Here is a 6,684-nt window from a genome sequence, read left to right on the forward strand (position 1 = left end):
ATTTTTCATTCTTGAGCTGATTAACTATTTTGCCATGATTGGGTTGCTTGGATGATTTTCACAATGTCTTGACTCTTTGGATCTCTTCATGTTAGATGTTACCCATTCCTTTCATTCCTTGATGTTCATTGAGAAATATGTAAATGTTTTTGTTTGTCTCTCTTTGATATCCTTGGATTTTGTTCTTTATTTCATTTTGCCCAGGAGTGCAAAAGGTTAAGTATGGGGGTTTTGATGTGCCATTGTTTTCTCCTATTTCTTAACCTTTTTTGCACCATTTTAAGTACTGATTAGTCTTGATTGTCAAATTAATTAGGCAGTTTTATTATTTGGGCACATTCAGCTAATTTGATGTTTTTAATCTAATTTCAGGAATTAATGAAGCATTGGGCTTGAATCTAGAATTGGGCTTGGACTTGAAGAGGGCAGACTATTTTATTCTACAAAATTAGATCTTATCTTATCTTATCTAGATATTATTTAGATTTGATCTCATCTAGATATTATTTCATCTAGATCTTATCTTATCTTATCTAGATTTGATTTTATTTTATTTATGGGCTTGGATTTAAAACAGATTTGTAAGCTTTGGGGTTGAAAAACTATATAACAACACCAAGATTCTAGTTTAGCCCTCTCTTTTCTCTTCTCTTCTCTCTCTCCTATTTTCGTTTTTTAGTTTTAGGCTTTTCTTATTTTAGACACTATTTTCGTTTTGCAATTTCATCTTTTACTTTTCGTTTCAGCAATAAAATTTCGTTCTTCAATCTATAATTTCATTCTCTATTTGATTAATGGAAGGCTAAGTCCCAGTGGTTTTTTCTCTTGAGGATCAAGAACTGTTCTCTTTGAGTATCTATTATTATTGTTAAATTATGTTCAGTTTTTTTTCCTCTTCACTAATTACTCTGAATTTGTTGCTATTAATTCATGCATGCTTAATGGTTGATTAATTGTCTCTTTGCTTAATGTACATTCATGCTTAATGATCATTCATGAGTAATTGGTGTATGTGATGCTTAATCACATAATGAATGTCTTATGTTAAATTTCGCTTAGTAATTTAATGTAGGGTTGGATTAAGTGGTTAAACTGATAAAGGATAAATTCTCGCAACCTAGGATAAGAGACTTGCTTGTGAATCAAGGGGAAGCAACGTGTTTTAATTTTAACATTTTCTAATTCACATCTATTCGCTGTTTAATTTACAAAAGCAAACAACCCCCCTCATTCGTTACTATTTTCCTACTATCTGTTATGAACATTTGGTGTATCATTGCTCGTTGGGAAACGACCTAGGATCACTTTCTAGTTACTATATTTTAATGTTTATTTGATTCGGGTACGGCCTCGATCAATTATATCAAAGTTTTTGACATCATTTCTTTCAAAAACAAATGTTGAAATAGCTATTTGACATCAGTTTTAAAAGAACGGATGTTGTTATTAGATTTTCAAAGATGATTATATATAATTGATCTTATTAGGTGTTAATAAACCCTTTTTAGAGTTAATCTCTTTCTAAAGCTATTTCTTGAAACTAAATAGTATTTTTATCTGCTTAATTATTATTAATGTCATTGTTTCATTATATATATTCTCTTTTTATGGATATCGCGTGCATGTTCACGTCACTACTACAATAAAACTTTTTAACGACGGTTAAATAGGGTGTTCAGCAACGGTTCTTGATCGTCGTTATGGTCAACGACGTTAAAAGTAAAACACCGTTGACGATGGTTCTAAAAAACAATGTCATTAAAAATATGACCTTTTTAAGACGGTTTTTAAGTAACAACCATCTTTGAAAACAAACATTCTTAGACGGTTGTTACATTTGAACTGTCTTAGAAAGTCTGTTAGGCCCTGCTTTCTAAGACGGTTCTACCATATAACCGTCTTAGAAAGTGATCATTCTAAGATGATTATTACATCAGAACTGTCTTAGAAAACCTTAGATGATAGACTTTCTAAAACGGTTCTTACATAATAACCGTCTTAGAAAGCATGTCTTCTAAGACGGTTCTAACAAAACAACCGTCTTAGAAAACATACGGGGGTCTTTTTTAACACCCCAAAGTTGACACTTGAGGCATTCAATGCAGTGAGAGCATAAATATATGGTGAAGGACTTGGACATGCTAAAAAGTTGATATCATGAATGCATTGATGTTATCATAGCATCATTTCATGAATGTGAATATAGTCAAACACAACACAACTTTCTTACTCTTCAACCCAATATTGTTGTAAACTTCTAATAACTCTGTGCAATGGAACTATGTCACTAACATTAAAGGGACCAAAATAAAATCATCCAAGTCACTTGGAAACAAGGATTATAGCTAAATTTAGACAAAGTGATTTCAACAAAAACTAATACAAATTAAGCACACTAACAAGAAAAGAGCAATTAAAGTGTCAAAACCCACCATCCTTGGAAAGGAACGCCAGCTTCCATGGCCACCATTTTTCTTGATATAACTAGAAAGAATTTCAGCCTCTTCAGCTATCACAACATGGTGTTCTTCCCATTATTCTTTCTCAAACTCTCTCAACAACAACACACACCACAACACATCAACAAAGTAAAAATATCACAAGCAACAAACTTATAGAGTACCCTATTAAAGTCCACACTCCCCTTTTATATTTTCAAATGGTACTCTTCTCTCGGCGTGTTTCTGTTTTTGAAGTCACTACTCCGTAATTTGATGGATTTCCCTAATCTATCAGACTATTAGTATTAACAATTAACATCCCAACTGGATTTAGAGTCACGTTTATCTTCCTTTTAAAAAAAAATAGGCTAGAGACGTGGAAGTAATTACTAATTAGTAAATAGTAATTAATTAATTTGAATATCGCATGCTAAAATTGTTTTTACACATCATTTCTCTCACGTGATTTTCTTTCTTTTTTGCACAGATAGTTTATACACTTGTTCATATTCACACTTACCTTTACACACCAGACACCTATTTGCTGAAATAGCCTACCAAATAACACAAGTTCGCTGAGTGTTTGATACTCGGTTCTTACCGTTTTATACTACTTGTGCAATCCGGTGCACTTGCCGGAAGCCGAACAAGTTTTTGGCGCCATTGTCGAGGAACTTCTTTTTATTTGGGAAGTTAGTTCATCTTTAGGTGTCTATTCTTTATTTGTTATTCTTTGATTTTTTTGTGAATATTTGTTCATAATTCCTATTTGTCTTTTCTTGTTAAACTGGATAACCGTTGTTATGTTAGTGTTGTATATGCATAGATCTCCCACAGACAATTTAGTTCCTCTGGACTTAGAAATTGAGGCTACATTGTGAAGGAACAGGGCCGAGAGGAGAAGGAAACTTCTGCAAGACAGAACAAATGCATCCATTCTTGAGGAGGAGACTCATTTCTCCGACTTATTATCACCTGATTCACCATCATCAAGGGAATCTGCCACTTAATTACTTGAAGTCATTACCATGGCAGAAGAGCATGACCAGAGGATTACCCTTAAGGATTACTCAAGTAGTTCAGTAACACAATTTTTCACCAGTATTGCACGTTCTGAAGTGCAAGCTAACAACATCAACTACCCACATTCCTTAATTCATTTAATACAGGGGAACTTATTTCAAGGATTACCTAATGAAGATCCCTATGCACACTTGTCAATGTTCATTGAAATATGCAACACTGTTAAGACTCTTGGTGTACCAGACGAAGTTGTTATGCTCAACCTTTTCTCATTCTCATTAGCAGGAGAAGCCAAGAGGTGGCTCCACTCATTCAAGGGTAACATTCTGAAATCCAGGGAAGACATTGGAGAGGTTTAGAGTCCAAGACTGCGGAAGGGAAAGCTGCAATCTCTTCATTTCATCAGTTTCCTGATGAATCTCTGAGTGAAGCATTGGAGAGGTTCATAGGCTTATTGAGAAAACTCCCACACATGGGTTTTCCGAGCCAATCCAAATGAATATGTTTATAGATGGGCTGAGACCACAAACCAAGCAATTATTAGATGCTTCTGCAGGGGGAAAGATAAAACTGAAGACTCCGGAAGAAGCAACTGAGCTAATTGAGAACATGTCAGCTAGTGATCATGCCATTCTACGAGACAGAACCCATCAACTCACGAAGAAAAGCTTGATAGAGCTATAATCACATGACACTTTATTGGCACGGAACAAGTTTCTTTCTAAGGAACTTGAGATTTTAAAAGAAACACTCGGTAGGCTGCCAACTAAGTTGTCTATGGTCAACCTACACACTCTTCTATTTTGCAGGTTACAGGTTGTACCATCTGTGGTGAGGCTCATGAAATAGGCCAATGTATTCCCACTGAAGAAAACACTCAAGAAATTCATTATATGGGAAATCAACAGCGACAAGGGTATACTCAAGGAGGATTCTCAGGCTTCCAGCAGGGTCCCTATAATCAACAAGGATAGTAGAGGACACACCCTGGCAGCCAGCTCAACAAAGACCAGAGTGGGCCTTCAAATAGGCCAATCCAACAAGGACCTAACATATTCCAGAGGACTACTAAGCTGGACGACACCTTAACTCAATTTATGCAAGTAACAATGTCAAATCATAAAAGCACTGAAGAACCTTGAGGTCCAGGTGGGACAACTGGCCAAGCAGATAGTTGACAAGACATCCAACAGTTTTGTGGCAAATACAAAACAGAATCCCAAGGAGGAAAAAGTTGTGATGACAAGGAGTAAAAGGTTTGTGGAGGCTGAGGATGAGGATAGTACTGTGCATTAGAAGAAAACTGCTAACAAAAAAGGTACTGATGGCAAGAAAAATGAGGTGAGAGGTGAAAGTAATCAAGAAAAAGTGGAACAAATAATGGTCAAGAATAAAGAATTGAAGGACCAAGAAAAAGAAAAAGAAGTAAAAAATGGAAAAAATGAAAAAGAAGAAAAAATTAGAAGAATGCAAAGAAGAGTAGAAAAGGCTGTGGATGAAGGTGTGGAAGTACCATATCCTGTGGTATCTTCCAAGAAAGAAAAAGATCGTCATCTGGTGAGATTTTTAGACATTTTCAAGAAACTGGAAATAACCATGCCCTTTGGAGAAGCTTTGCAGCAGATGCCACTCTACTCTAAATTCTTGAAAGATATGTTAACAAGGAAGCATAAATATATTCATCAGGAAAACATCATAGTGGAAGGAAAATGCAGTGTTGTGATCCAAAAGATCCTTCCACCCAAGCATAAAGATCCTGAGAGTGTAACTATTCCTTGTTCAATTAGAGAAGTCAATGTGGGAAAAGCTCTTATTGACCTAGGAGCTAGTATCAATTTGATGCCACTCTCCATGTGCAGAAGATTGGGAGAGTTGGAAATAATGCCCACTCGAATGACTTTACAATTAGCTAACCGCTCCATTACCAAACCATATGGAGTAATTGAAGATGTGTTGGTCAGAGTAAAACATTTTATCTTCCTGGCAAACTTTCTGGTAATGGATATCTCTAAAGATACTGACATCCCTGTAATATTGGGAAGGCCATTCATGTTGACCACAAGTTGCATAGTTGATATGGGGAAAAGGAAGCTGGAGCTAGGTTTCGAAGATCAGAAAATTGATTTTGACTTGTTTGTTGAAAGCAAGCCTGCTCTAGAACACAATGTCTACTTACAGGTAACGGAAGGAGGTCAAGAGGTTCTGAAAGTAAGAACCAAAACATAAGATCACTTAGAGAGGTTAATGTGTCAAGCTAATGACATTAAAAAAGCGCTTCCTAGGAGGCAACCCAGTTTTAGTTTCTGTTATCTTTGTTTGTTTTTCATGCATTTAATTATTTGGAACTTGCTATATAATTTGCACATAGGAGTATATCAGCCTATCTTTGAATGTTTAACATATAGGTTTCAATTTCCTGGAAAAAGGACTAAAAAATAACTTAGAAAACATTTTTTTCTGAAAAAAAAGAAAAGCAGTCCTTTCGCTAAGCACAAGCCTCGCACTAAGCGCGTCTCTATTCATGCGCTAAGCCGCGAGTCTCAAGCGCTTAGCGCCCAACCCTTGCATCTGAGGCTAATTCATTCCACTAAGCAAGCCAAGGCCAAGCTAAGCCTAATCAAATTCGATCTGAATTTGGCTAAGCGGCAGCCAAACCTCTAAGCGACGCCTTATCCTTGGCTAAGTGCGACTTAGTGTCACCAAGCGCAATTCCTTACGGCCAAATCTGAGGTCCATGAAGCTGATGTAAGCTCCATTGGAGCTTGTAGGCCTAGGATCTTCTTCATCAATGGATTCCTTTGCTTCTTGGAAGATGAATGGCAGTGGAATGGAGAAGGAAGAGAGAGAGGAGACGCCACTTCAAGGAGAAGATGAGTCTAGAAGAAGCTCACCACCATAGGAGGCCATGGATAAGAGCTTGGAGGAAGAAAGAGATGAATGAAGGGAGAGGAAGAGAAGATCACAAAATTTTGTGCTCTAAAAGAGCTCTGAAATCTAAAGTTTAATATTCAAATGATCAAAGTTGAAAAAAATGCACACACATGACCTCCATTTATAGCCTAAGTGTCACACAAAATTGGAGGGAAATTTGAATTTCTATTCAAATTTCACTTGAATTTGAAATTAAATTTGTGGAGCCAAACTTTGGAGCCAAAATTTTACTAATTATGATTAGTGAATTTTAGTTATGGTTCAGCCCACTAATGCAAGATCAATTCCA

This window comes from Glycine max, chromosome 17 (genome assembly GCF_000004515.6).
Source record: "Glycine max cultivar Williams 82 chromosome 17, Glycine_max_v4.0, whole genome shotgun sequence".
Taxonomy (NCBI): Eukaryota; Viridiplantae; Streptophyta; class Magnoliopsida; order Fabales; family Fabaceae; genus Glycine; species Glycine max.